The sequence below is a fragment of the Sinocyclocheilus anshuiensis genome, unplaced genomic scaffold (assembly GCF_001515605.1).
Source record: "Sinocyclocheilus anshuiensis isolate Anshui unplaced genomic scaffold, SAMN03320099.WGS_v1.1 scaffold1153, whole genome shotgun sequence".
Taxonomy (NCBI): Eukaryota; Metazoa; Chordata; class Actinopteri; order Cypriniformes; family Cyprinidae; genus Sinocyclocheilus; species Sinocyclocheilus anshuiensis.
In genome coordinates this window covers 301,436-316,598 of record NW_015557158.1, presented here as the reverse complement: position 1 = coordinate 316,598, position 15,163 = coordinate 301,436, and positions in this window count along the sequence as shown.

Here is a 15,163-nt window from a genome sequence, read left to right as displayed (position 1 = left end):
ATTTATTTTATGTAAAGCACTTTGAATTACCATTGTGTATGAAATGTGCTATTTAAATAAACTTGCCTTGCCTTGTCTAACTCCGGGCTTGCATGCATGGGGACCCAATGCTCTGCACATTTTGTTCGTCTCTTTTATCTGACATACTTGGTTCAGTTCATGGAGCTCTGTCCTAATGATTTGATGAATCAGATGTGTTAAAGACATACAATATGTGCAGAGCAGTGGGACCCTAGGACTGGAGTTGAGAACCACTGCAGTAGGTGAAAAACTGTACATGAAGAGAGTTGTATGTCCAAATTCACAGTATTCATAAAACAGTGGGCAAAAAAGTACCTGAATGACCTGTTACTACTGCCAGTTACGAGCATTTATGAGCTGTTGAATTGTCACTTTTCTCAGGATAGAAGGTCTAAAATAGGTCTTACATAAGAAGTATATCTTCTTTTAGCTTCATAAGAGCATATCATTCTTATATTATATAACGGTCTTGTTGTGCTCTTAACAAGGATCAATCATAGCAAGAATGTCTATTAAATAAACAAATAAATAAATAAAATAAAATAAAATTTAAAACACTTATAAAATACAATCTTATAGTGATTGGCTAAGTGCAATTGTCAAACCGGGTAAGCTGTGATTAATTATATATGAATTAAATCATATGTGCTTTACCAGTTTCAGAGAGAAACGGTTTTCAGCATACGTGTAAATGAACACACAGTAGTGAGGTTCAGTCTAAATCTAGCAGTGCATGTTTTTTTTTGTTTTTTTGCCGGCCACTTATCAAAATAAAAGCTTGATTGTTTACTCTGTTTGAAAATGAACAAATGAAGACATAAGTATTAGTATTGTCATTTTACAGTATTTATTTTACACATATTTCCTATTTTAATATTTTTATTTCATAATAATCACAGTAAAATAATAATTACTATTTTATAGTCAAATTTAATTGGTCAAACAGAGTGGGAATGTGACTTATGAAAACCCAAGTGGAAAGAAGACATTTCTGAAATGCTTAGTGAAAGTGGTTTGAGGTGTCTCTTGTAAAAAGTAAATCCAAGTATGAACTCCCAGATGTTTCAAGTTTTTACCAAACTATTCAGGCCCAATAAGATTGCACAGTCAAATAATGGGAAATGCATTTCCCAACAAAATCACCCCACTAACTCTAGATTGATTCATTTTTCCAAATATAGCTGTTCAAGTCACCTGGTGAAAATCCTGTATTTTTTTCACATTACAAAATACAATTAACAAATACAATTACAAAATACAATTAAATGACATCTTAATTATTTAAAAAAAAAAAGTAAAATATATTTTGTAAGTAAATAGTGTTTATTTATTTATCTAATCATCCACCCATCCACATGATATTTTCAACCTAGCTAACCAAATAAATAACACTGTCATTAAAATCTGGTATTTTAAATGACTTAAAAATAATTATAAAAAATATTATATTGCGGGCTTAAAATGGGCTAGAAATTAAAAATCATACACATAATTACTATAGGCAACAGCAATAATCAAAAGATGAACATTTATTATTAAACAAGAACACCCATGGACAAAATACAAGACAAATTTAATTTATTTGGGTGAATACAGCATAGTTTACAATATTACATGCATTTAAACTCGTTTAACAAGCATTTTAGAAATAAAAAAGCACATTTAAAAGTAGCATTTTAATTTAAGTGTATTCAACTATTCTCTGTAATTCGCGTTCCGGTGTGTTGCCGAAATCTGAGCCGGTGAAGGACTACTGTTCATGGTGGAATTGCGAACTTTAGACCACGGTCTCACGTTTCACTCATAGCTGAGAGATGGCGTGACTCCAAAACCTGCCCAAAAACAAACAGTACTGAGATTAGAGAACATATTTTAACATCAAATTAAATTACACTCAGTATTACAACGAGTAAAATCCATTTATGTTATACAAGGCAAAAGCATTTCCAGAGCGAAACGACCGCTGCTGATGCAGCTGACTGACATCTCGTCCTTATGTTATGTTGCGTAAAATAATTTAATTTACACCACATTAAAGACTTTATAAATGAAATAATATGTATACAAACTTTTCTTTCCCCCGAAAGAGTGCACCAAATCGGCGGCGGCAGTGCTGTGAACCACTCTCTCCTGTGGACTTAAAAAGCCTGTGCTCTCAGCAGCTGCATTGTTGAGAAGTTTCACCGGAGACAGGGTCAACCCAGTGGTTAGGTAGAAAAAATAACCCAGCATTAAAATGACCCAGCACCTGGGTAATTGCGTAAAATAATATAATTTACACCACATTAAAGACTTTATAAATGAAATAATATGTATACAAACTTTTCTTTCCCCCGAAAGAGTGCACCAAATCGGCGGCGGCAGTGCTGTGAACCACTCTCTCCTGTGGACTTAAAAAGCCTGTGCTCTCAGCAGCTGCATTGTTGAGAAGTTTCACCGGAGACAGGGTCAACACAGTGGTTAGGTAGAAAAAATAACCCAGCATTAAAATTACCCAGCACCTGGGTAAAAATATTAAAAATAACCCCCAACAATGACCCAACAAGCTGAACCCAACATTTGGGTTATAAATATAATCCAGCACCTGGGTAAAAATATTAAAAAACAACCCAATAAAATGACCCAACACGCTGAACCCAGCATTTGGGTTAAAAAAAATAACCCAACATTTTTTAGAGTGTAGCATCTTGGTTGCACCACATGACAATTTTTATATAAACCACTTTTGTTGAAACATTATTTTATAATAAATTAAGATTATCAAACTAATTTAATTCTTTAATCAAGGCTTTTTAAGTCATTGCGTGGACTGTATGTATTTTTTTAAATAAATTAGATTACTAGATTAATAGAAAAAACTGATACTTACTTCAAATTACAATTGAATAAGGTCTCCACAGATTTTACTTACTCCACAAACCCTAAGAGCCTTGTCTTGTGTAATCCAGACTCATGTATTGACGAGTCCAGTCACATAGGAGGAGTCATCCATTATTGCTGAACAGACTGAGCACCTTTCAGTAATGAGTTGTAAAGCCCAGTTACAATTGGGCATTACAATTCAAAATCACACCTTGGCACAAGGTCAAGACAGCTTCCATTATTCACCATGTAGTGCCGTTAGACTAAGGAAGTCTTTCACAACGCTCTATCAAAATAAGGTTGTCTTCTGTAATATATGTGAGCAGGAAAACAAAATTAGAACACCATTAATAGCACCAAGTCCTACTTTGAGTGATGGGATCAAATGCAGGATAGAGAGCCAATTAGACACCCACTTCGCTATCCGTGGTACATATTTATAGAGATGAAAGCATCCAAAGTCAGAGCCGAGAACCTAACTTACCACTTTTACAGATTTTGGTAAGTGAACATCAGTCACTTGCACATACGCTTTGAACTTTATAACCTAAATGGCATGCCCAAAACCCCAACTTCAGTGGCTCAATTTATGAATACATTTCTTAATTTTGGAACGGCAGATCCCTTTTCATGTTCATTTCTGGATGGCTGATTCTGCAAGGGGGCAGCAGGGGCCATATGACCTCATTTAAATAAGGGAATACATTCGGGGTTAAACATACAATGCTGTGTGTGAATCAAGAGCGGGTTATGATTTATGATATTTAAAAAGGTTTCTGCTGTTGTTCTAAGGAACAATTTGATAGTCATGGTGGCGACTATGATGATGGCATGAGTTATAATGATGATGAGTATGACATTAGTCAAACTAAAACATTCCTGGTAAAAATAAAGAAATAATGTATTATATATTATTTTTACAGCATATATTGTTATGTATGCATATATTGCATCTATAAATAATTATTAAAGGACAGTACACCCAAAAATGAAAATTTGCTGTTAATTTACTCACCCTTTGGCCATCCAAGATGTAGATGATCTTTTATCTTCAGTAAAACAGTAAAGGAAATTTTTTGCTGAAATCATGGCCCTTGGTGATTCATAAATTACAAGTCAGGGGCTACCGACACTTTGGGATTCAAAAAAATCATATACAGGCAAGACAAAATAAAACCTGTGGCTCCTGAAATATATATTGAGAGCTTATGAAATGTAACAATTGGTCTGTGTAAGAAACTGAATATTATGTACAACAGTATTACATGTAATCCATAGAATCCCAAAAATAATATGGAAGTTAATGGCTCCCGTCATTCTTCAAAATATCTTATTTTGTGTTCAACAGAAGAAAGAATCGCCGTTTGGAACAACTTGAAGGTGAGTAAATAATAACAGGATTTTAATTTTTGGGTGAACTATCCCTTTAAGCAGTCAGGAATACCCAAATATGTAATGCATATTTGAACAACCGAGAACAACTCAGAACAACTGTTGCCATAAGCTTATACTAGATACATGACTATTAGACTATTTCTAAATCTAACATAATAAAATTCAACCAGCAAGGTTGATTCCATGAATCAGTTCAATTGATGCCAAGGCATTTTTACTTTACTGTATGACACTTAGTCTTTATATTTGGAGGACATAAGGTAGGTCACAACATTTTTACTGAGCACTTTTGGTTTAAAAGAAAAGTTGATTCTTTAACCCTCTCATCCAACAAGCCTTGTGGCTATTGCCAAAAAAAACAAAAACAAACAAAAAAAAAACGGTTAATTGAAAGCAATTCAGCCTCCACAGTCAAAAGCAAATCTAAGACACTGTGAAGGTCAGAAGTAGAAATAAAATAGCCTTGGCTTGTCTGTTTTTTCATTCTCTGTCTGAAGACTGGCTTGCTTGTTTTCAATAAATTCCCCTCATATCAAAGACTTTCAATTGCCCCCCTTTTTTTCAGCTGTGCAATCCATACTGTTGAGAATAACACAAGTTTGTTGCCATAAAATTAATAGGTCACTCCCACAAACAGTATCTTGTGATAATAACTTTAATCATGTAATGACCACACCAGTGTTGATTACGCTTATGTATTTTGAAATGCCCTAGAAACCACCCAAAACATCCAAGCAACCACCTAGCAAAACCCTAGTAATCACCCCGAACAGCAATTGACAGTGATAGTTTTGGGTTTTAGGCTTGTTTTGGCTTTAAGTAATCGTATGTCTTCCTCTGGAGGAAAGGTTTGTAGATAAGAACATACTGATTTTGGTTTAGGCCTAATATTAATAATCATGCACTTTTAAAACATTCAGCTTGAATAAAGACATAGCAAAGATAATTAACAAAGAGAAAAGAGTATACCAGCTAACAGTTCATTAAGACCTGGGCCTCAAACTTACTGGAGGTAAACAAATATGAGTCTCATGACAGGTTCATTAGAGAGCCAAAGGAAAGATCCGCATAAGATAAGACTGCAAAATAAGCTTGTCGGGACGTAATGGTTTAAAAGATTTCATAAATCCAATATCAAAGTCTGGACATAATCAATTTGGCAAATGCTTGCTGAAAAGTTCTTGGCTAAACTTAGAATGAAGTGACAAATACAATCTCCTGGCCCTGTCCCACAGACATCTACAGGACTTACGTGATTGATGCTGTGATTTCATTACACGAGGTAAGGACTTCAGTGAACATATACTGAATCCTGAATTCAGAAATAACATGTTGTCTATGATGTCTTCAATCTTTCTCGTACCAGGTTTATTTTAAAATTTTGGGTAGATAGTCTGCCAATCAAAAGTCTTTGGTAAGGACAATATCACACAAGCAAGAGTAATGTTGTTCCCTTTCGAAAGGGAACTTGTGCTGTGTCCCCTAGGGGTCTGAAGCATGAGTCTAAACACGACAATGAACTTGACATTGGCAGGTGACACCCTACGACGTCATCACCAGTGCGACTGTGAAGACAAAAAGGCACCTGTAAAATATGTCATCCTCTTTCTTGTCTTCAGGATACCTGTTTGTTTGAACGTGTCTAAACAAGGCATTATGGCTAGCACTAGTGACAATGTCTTTTAGGCAGTGTGTTCCTCCATGTCAGCGTTATCTGACACCTGATGACACACGATATGTGCGTTATGTGCACGGGCGAGAAGCTTCACTCTCATTTGTCCCTTTTCTCTAGGGAATCGGGACAGCCATCTGGCCCCACGGTTCAGGACCTGCTGTAGCTGAGGCGAGTAGGAGACTGAAGTTGTGGGGATCACAGATGGAGCTCATGGATGAATTTGAGAAAGGTATGAATACTTCTCATTCATCTGCAGCTGATGAGAGTGAGATGCCGGATTGTGATGACGTGTTGCCTCTCACGTCATCTGATCCGGCAGCGAGCGCTCTCCTGTCTTCGAGCCATGACGAGCAGGACGAGGCTGATAAGATTGATGATATTTCTGAGTGCTCTCAGCCCACCTACCCCGCATATGATGAGTTATTGGAAATTATGTCCCACGCTATGGCGAGATTAGATCTGCCATGGAAACGCGAGAAGTGCAAGCCCCCACGTAGCCACCTCGATGTACGTTTCCTGTTGGGACATAATCATCCAGCTCGTACAAGCCTGCCCTTTCTCCCAGATCTTCACACTGAGGTGGGGAAATCTTGGGGAAAGCCATAATCAGTCCGCATCCATCTTACTCAGACAAATTATGCTGATGTTGTGGGAATGTGGGAAAATGGGTATGCATTCATGCCTCTGATCGAAGAGATGCTGGCTAGCTATTCCTCGAAGGGTGAGGCATCTGCATTGAAGGCTCCCTCTCAAAACCGTTGCATGTCACTTAACACCTTAATGGCAGAACATATGCGGCGGCAGGTCAGGCCGGTGAGGCGCGGCACTAAATGGCTGTGTTGCAGGCCTACCAGGCCGATCTGCTGAAGGACCTGGATGAGGGCCAGGGGCTCCTCCTGAGGCGGTAGAGGAGCTGCGCCGCATCACAGATTTGGCTTTCCATGCCACTAAAAATACTGCTGCTGCGATTGGCTGATCTTTGGTTGCCATGGTGGCTAGGGAAAACTTTGTCCTACATGTGGCGGTTTCACCATCTGAGCTTTTCAGCACATTTGTTGAGATGGTGGTTGGGAAGTTCTAGTCTCACGTAGCCAGACCTTCAGACTGACGGCAGATGGTCTGGGAACCTTAGCTGCTTTGAATGGCCAAGGCCCGCCCAAGAGGCCATTGCAACCAGGTAAAGCAGCCAATCATGTTTCATTTTGTGCCGTGTCATGTTTAGGGGTGTGGAAATGTCCCCACAATAACAGACTGGTGTGTAAAACTCTTGGACATATTTTAAAGATTCTATGCCGCAAACTTTAAATATTTCACATACTTTTGAAAATCCAGCTTTTAGTTGATCCTGATAAGTGCTCATCGTCACAGTTGTAAACATGATGACTTTCTTCTTCCATTAGGGGGTTTGGCATCACTGCATCTTTGTTTCCAGGAGGAACGTTATAGAATGTGATACACACATCTCCCAGAAATCCTGTATAATTCAACCAATACGATGACGACTTCGAAACTCCTGAAGGGTTTCCAATTTTGTGTGCCAACGGTCCATGGGTATGACGTCTGAGGCTGAGACCAGGGAAGTTCAGAGAAGTGAAGGCGTGCTCCACTGCTTTTAAGACCTTTGTACCGTGCTGGTCCAGGTCCATGCCTCAGCCCGTGAGGTGGTCTGGCCCGTCCCAGTCTCAGGACCGGAGACAGGACCAGAAGGCTAGTGCAGCCTCTTGTCTCCTTCTAGGAGTAGAGTGCAGAGGACACATGAAGCCAGAGGGAAAAGAAAAGACTTGAGGGAAGTGATCCAAAATAAAAGTGGTCAGCGTTTTAGGGTCCCAGAGGCAAAATAATATCTGCCTCCTTCCCTTCCCCCTCCATTTCTTTATGTTAGGTGGGGCTCTTACACACTTTTACATCTAGCCATAAAGCTGGACCTATGATGTTTTTGGCAGTTTGTTTTTATTCCAACATCTGCCTTACTGATGATTCGGAATTAGAGGCTGGCTGTGAATACGTTGTCCCATGCCAGATAGTCTGCTAAGTAGTAGGCTCTCAGTGAGTCTCCTTAGTTACAGCTTTCTTGGCTTTTTATTGTGGGCATCCACTTCCTAGAGCTCCGCTCAGATAAGCGTCATCAGGTAGTTAGCTTCTGTAACCCCTCTTGGTAAGCTTGTAACGGTCTCACTCAGAACAACCTAGAAAGACAAGAATAAATTTGAGGGAGGGACCCATTGACCAAACTTGCGTTGGAATACAAAGTACCAATAACACATAAACAATTCAATCATAAACCTCTTTTTAACAAAATGGTTGAATGAACAATTCAGTAACTCACATTTTTTAGTAGTCACTTGTTTTTTATATTTAATGAATCAGCATTTTTATAATGAATCATTTAATTAATGATTCAATTACTTATTTAAAACTACACTTGTTTCGTTCCCAAGGAAATCAGCATTTTTGAACAAAATGGTTGTATGAATGATTGATTGCCTTGATTGACTGAGTCATTTGTCGTTATCTACTGGTGCAACAATGTACCAGCAGAAAGACTAACAGTGTGCCTAAGGCATTACTTACTAAAACTTTGAACACTGTATGTATAAAAAGCTAAAAAAATAAAAAAAGACAGTTTTGCCTTCTGACAAAGACCCTTTCATTTTGGGGTTGGACCTTATTTTATTTTTTAAGCCACTGCTAGACTTTCTTATAACTTGACATTGTCTTGGTCTCTCTGGATAAGAGGCATCAATCACACATCCTTTGGACATTCATGACTTGGAGGGTCTTTACCATCATTCTGTCCTTGTCTCAGAACGATGTCTGTAAACATCTATTATAGTGTGAAGTGAGGGGCCGCCAGAAACATCATTGCTTTATGCTTTAACCATTTTTGTTGTCAAGTTGTCGCTGTTGACACTAAATGTATCTGAGAACTTGGACAGCTTTGGTCATCTAAGTGCACTTTTCCTTTGGGAGAAAAGTAGTGTGCACCCTAAAATATGCAGTAGATGATGTTACAGTATAGAAGAGGTTAATAAGATCCTATGCTAGCTGCTACAATTTCATGTTTTTACAAACCTGTACGACTTTCTTTTTTACTTGGAAAACAGACTATAATGGTGACTGTGTTCAATTTAATGCAAACCATGCTGCACAGAATGCAGAAGTGCTTTTTCAGCTTTGGTTATAGTTATGCACTACAGAAGATGGATGATCTTGGCCTGCTCAGGATCAGTTCTCATTTGTGTATCTTCTATACCACATTCAGCAAAGTGCTGTTTGACCCATAATGCATCTCTTTCTGTCCCAAATATTTATGTAAGATATTATTTCTGAGTCTGTAATCAATATTACTCTCCTTATTTATCCTTGAGTCAAACATTTGTTCAATGGCCCTTGCAAACAATTCAATCTAGGACAATTTAAAGTGAGGTCTTGAGCTGTAGCACAAGAATGAATTTTCAAGTGCTTGCAGAAGAATATCAAGCACTGTTTGTTCAATTTCTAAGGTGAATATTATCAAACTAAATGACAATTTTATTATAATTAGAAATGAATAACTTCCTCATGGTTAAATAATATCGGCTATTAAATTGAGTTTTGCATCTAGCTGGTCCATTCTCATAAAACAAAAATGTTACTTATGATTAAAATTAAATGAAAGATGACTATACGGTCAGTGTGTTAAACTATATGGATAGTGTTGTTTATTTGCACATCCTGTCGGTGTTGTTTTAGTTTGCAATACAATTCAATTATCAAGCATATTCATTAGTACAATTTGCTAAGACTGTATTATTAGCATTATTTTACCACAACCCAGACACTTAAATCAGTCAACGTTAATGCGTTAACGCATGCGATTTATTTTACAATCCTTAACGCGTTCAAATAATTTAATGCAATTAACACAAAATGACTGAAGCACAATTTCTATTCTAACTCTTTAACCCAATTTTGCTTCTCTGCTTGCGATCAGATCATTTTAAGCCGCTAAACTCTGGGAAATTTTTCAGTCCAATGATCCAGTAAGCGAATGCATTCAAACAATCCATCCAAAACAGCGTCAATAAAGGAAACCAGGCTGATTACATCAGAGATTGCAGAGAGAACAGAGACTCATGTTGCGTTTTCAGTGAATTATTCATTCCAGTGTGTTTCGCTTTAAAACACGAGTTCTGTCATATTCTGTGATTGTCTCTGAAGAGCGCGAGCCCTCACGTCACACGCTTGTGTGAAGTACAGACTGAACAGATTGTCAACACATCCCACTGCTGCATGGCCAGATGAGATGCAAACTATGGTTTCTCGACTTGATAACCACTCTCGCTAGTAAAGTTTTGATGGATGAAGACTGCAATCAAGGTAAAGACGATTGCGGTGGCGTACAGGAGTCGTACAGTAAGCACGTGTGAGTCCGTTATAATAATGCGTGTATGAGTGCTCTTGACGCACTGATCGCATATTGTATTTATGCACAGGCACAGACATTTTCGTACATTCCCGTTGTTTCCACACACATTCACGATAATGTTTTGATTTGTCATGTGTATGTTGCTGTTTAGCTATTCTGAATGGATCCGTGTACTGTAGTAGATATATGCAGTCAGCCGTCGGTTCGTTTAGGGTTTTTTTTGGCATCACGACGTGGTCCTGTTCGGTATCGCAACTTGACTTCTCTAAAATGTAAAAAAGCTATGTGCTGTTGCACTGTACTCATACTATACAATTGAGGTTTTTTTTTTGGCATTTTTATTTTCTTTCATTCTGACTGCTCTGTGCCAACATTTTTTTTATGGGTCAGTAAGTTTACTTAAAGATTCTTATTGGCAGCTCAGTATTCTGTCATTATTTATGAAACTATGTGGAGACCAACTGTGCAAAATGTCATCTCACCTTAAAAGTGTAGTTTTCTTTTTCAAAATGCATGTCCAAGTTTGAATATATGTTTTACCTTGGCATTAAAAAAACCTGCATTTACATTTTACACGCTCACTGTTTATCTGTGATGCTGCAATCTATGCACACTTTACAGTCAACCTGTTTCCTCTTTCACTCCTTCAAACACGATAAGGCCATCGAACTGAGGCACAGGCAGCTTCCAGGGAATACGGCAGCACACTGAGCCCTTATTTCTTCCACAGCTTCTGCATTACAGGAACAGTTTGCTATTAACTCCAGAAGACTAAGACTGTTCAACTCCAGAAGACTTTCATGGTTCAACCATTTCAAAATGCCTCTCTCATCTCCTACTGAGCTCTGTGAATCTCACTGCCAGATGCAGATGTGATTTGTGCTGTAATTAGGGGGCTTTACGGACTGGATAATTGATTGTTAAAACATGTGTTTGTCAGGGACACCTGCACTCAAAGGCAAGAGCTGAAATCTTTTAGACTGCAGCAAGAGCAGGTCCGTGTGCAGGTCCATGTGCCGCTGATGTGTTCACCAAAATACTGTCACACTGAGGACTGCAGTGAGCTCTTGAGTGCCAGAGAGGCAGGGAAATGGCGAAAGAGGAGAGAGACAAGAGAGAAAGACATTTGCATGTTTCAGAACCGGTTGATTGGAGAATGTTGTCCTGTTGGTTAATTGTTTATTACATCTGTCTGAAATCACAATCTACTCACTTGTAGAATGAATCGCTGGCCGTCTCGGTGATCAGCCGTAAAACAGTGATTCTGTCCAAATTCCCTTTAAAATCTTAAATGATTACCTTTGAGCTAAATTGAACTGTTTCCCTTACACACTAATGGATTCTAAAGTGGTACAAATTCACTAGCATTCCTATTTTGGTGCAGGATTTTCTTTTTTTATATTTAGTAGAATATGTTTGTTGTGTTAACATCAAGCCTAGAATGCAAAACAAACCCTGTTGATGGATGACCTACTTCCAGCGAGATTTTGAAGTGCACATCCAATGGACACTTTACTATTACCATAAGTCCACAGAAGTTAATGTTTTTTTACACCTAGATACAGACATATATTTTCCATTTTTAAGCTCTTATTTTTTCTCATGTTTCCTTGCAGGGCAGGCCCTAGCATTTTGGGGGCCCTAAGCAGATTTTCAAAGGACAATGTATAAGTGTAAACAAATGGTTGAATAAAGATATGACATATTTAAATATTTGGTGTTATTTGATAAACACCTAAATGAATAAAAATAATCTGAACGGCTGTTTGAAAACATGTAAATACTGTTTGACTTCCTTTGACCTCCGTGACAAACAAGCAGGTGTCAGAAGTTGCGCTTGCACGGCGCTGCTTTGTGTAGAAGGGTAACGGCTGTATTTCTGCTGTTCCTAAAGCACCACCTGTTGTCAGAGAGTGAACTGCATTTCTATTCAGCCCGTCTGCTGCATTTGTTCAGATCAATGAGAAAATCTAACCCAACGTTTACGCAGCAAAACGCATAGTGTTTTAAAACTTAACTGGTCGATGGAAAATAAGATAATGTGCGTTCTCAAAATCTAAACCATTGGGATAATAAGATATCTAGAATTATTTGTGTATTTGGAAGTGCCCACTTTAACAATACCGTTCATGTTCATTGCTGTTGTTACATTCACAGCCTGTCTTCAAAGCGCTCGCAGCACAATGTATCCACCATTTCAACAATATACTTTTAAAATCCCTCACTATTTTTTCACTTCTCTGCACTCTGCGCCAGTTTTATAGTGCCGCCTCTTCATTTTCAAACATTAACACACCGACTGAAACTTTATCAAAGTTATTATACCAAGCATTACTGTCTGAACTCTAACACGGGGCCCCCTGGTGGCCACGGGGACCTATGCAACTGCTTATATCGCTTATTAGGTCGGGCTGGCACTGTTTCCATGTCATTATCTAAGTACAGGCTAACATCAAACTACTGGAATCCATTGTTAATTTAATATTAGATTAAAATAAGCATGGTGCTAAGCTAATAAGATATTGTAATACAAATAAAAATTATCCACTTTTCTTTTTCTTTATAAAAACTTTGTTAACCCTTTAGATTAATTAATACATATTCACTATTAAATAACAGTTTTCTCTCAATAATCTCCTAATTTGCTGCTTCTTGATAGTAAGTAAGGTAGTTGTTGTAGTAGTTCCCTGAGAAGGGAACAAGACACTGCATCCTCTAGTGGTTGCTATGGGGAAATGCATCTTGAAGATTCTGAGGCCAGATGAAACTAAAATTGAATTAGTTGGCCTCAACACCCAACTATATGTCTGGCGGGAATCCAATTCAGCTCACCATCCAAATAACACCACTCCTACGGTAAAGCACGGAGATGGTAATATCCTGTTGTGGGGTGTTTCTCTGCAGCAGGGACTGGAGCACTTGTCAGGATATAAGGAAAAGTGGACGGGGCAAAAATGATTGAGCAAAATCTGCTGCCCTCTGCCTCAAAGTTGTCAATGGGAAGAAGGTTTACCTTCCAACATGACACAACTGACCACACAGTGATTGAAGGAGAAAAAGGTGAATGTCCTTGCATGGCCTAGTCAGAGCCCAGACTTAAGCCCCATTGAAAATCTGTGGAATGACTTGAAGACTGCAGTCCACCAACTGTCACCATCGAATTTAACTGAACTTGAGCAGTTCTGCAAAGATGAGTGGGCAAATATTGCAAAGTCTAGATGTGCAAAGTTAGCAGAGACATATCCCAACAGACTAAAGGCTGTAATTAAAGCAAAAGGTGGTTAAAACAGACACACACACACACACACACACACACGCACACACACACAAGGGGTGATCTTTTTTTCCTGACGTGTTGGTGTTATATCTCTCACTTGGATGTTATAAGTTGCACTGTGATGCCCACTGAAGAGAGGGCAGAAAGGAGGATCTGATGATTGACAGTGTCAAAAGCAGCAGAAAGATCCAGCAGAATAAGAACTGATGATTTGGAATCAGCTTTTGCAATCCGCAAGGCTTCCGTGACTGACAGTAGCGCAGTGCATACACTATCAGAATAAAATGTACAAAAGCTGTCACTGGGGCGGTACCCTTTCAAAAGGCACACCTTTGTACCTAAAGAGTTCATATTGGTACCTTAAAGGTACAAATTAGTACCTAAAGTGTACATATTTCTACCTAAAAGGTACAAAAGTGTACCTTTTGAAAAGGTACCACCCCAGTAACAGCTTTTGTATCTTTTTTTCTGAGAGTGCAATTGAGATAATTAGCATATTTGGCCTGCTGTCCTCTGGGAATGGAGGTGAGACAACGTCTCCAGGTTATGCATGTAACCATGGTTCCCCGAAGGGAATGAGACACTGCGTTGAAACGCTATGCGAACGCCTTCAGCCTGACCACGCTATGAATCACGTGTTGATGGATGGGCGAGACGTCACGGGCGGGATGACGTAGTGACCAGGATGCTTAAAAGCATGTGCGGTGGATACAGCGGCAGCTTCTGGGAAATGAAGTAAGCGCTCGCAGGGATGCCAGAAGTATGGCACTGAGGCACAGCGTCTCGTTCCCTTCGGGAAACCATGATTACAGGCGTAACCTGGAGACGTTCCCCTTCAGGAACGCGAGCTACGTCAAAACGCTATGGGAACGAGTATGCCCACGCCGCCAGAATTACAAATCCCTGCTTAGTGTGGAAGAGCACAGCTAAAGCGAGAGAAAGGAGCCAGGAGTGGCACAGAATGCAGGTAAGCACCTGACAAAGTAGGTGGGGACATCCCGCCCAAAGGCCAACTTCAGAAGGAGTGAGCCTTGACCCCAAATGGGGAGGGGAGATCAGAGGACTCGAGGCTATGGAATAGCATCCTGATCCACTGCTTAACATAAGCTTCTCTGGCCGGAGGCCTCAGCCTCAGCACACCATGGAGGAAACATGTAACCAGGGGGTGTCTGCCCACTGACTGGCCACTGAGAGGGGCGTGGTAGGCCGCAATGGCCACCACTTAGATCTCCAAGGTGGAGTGGGTTAACCCTATGGAGAAACGGGCCTGCAGGAACTCCATCACTGTACCAACTGGGCAGTTAACTGGGTCGAGCTGGCGGTCTCTGCACCGAGTGAAAGCTTCCACTTCAGGGCATACAGTTTCCTCATTGAGGGAGCTCTGGATTGGAGGATGAATTCAACAACCTTGGCTGAGAGACTGGAAGCTATGAGTTGTGTCCCCTCAGGGGCCTCACCCATAACTTCCACAGCTGGAAGGGGGTGAAAGATCGTACCCTCCGCCTGTGAGAGGAGGTCGCTCCTG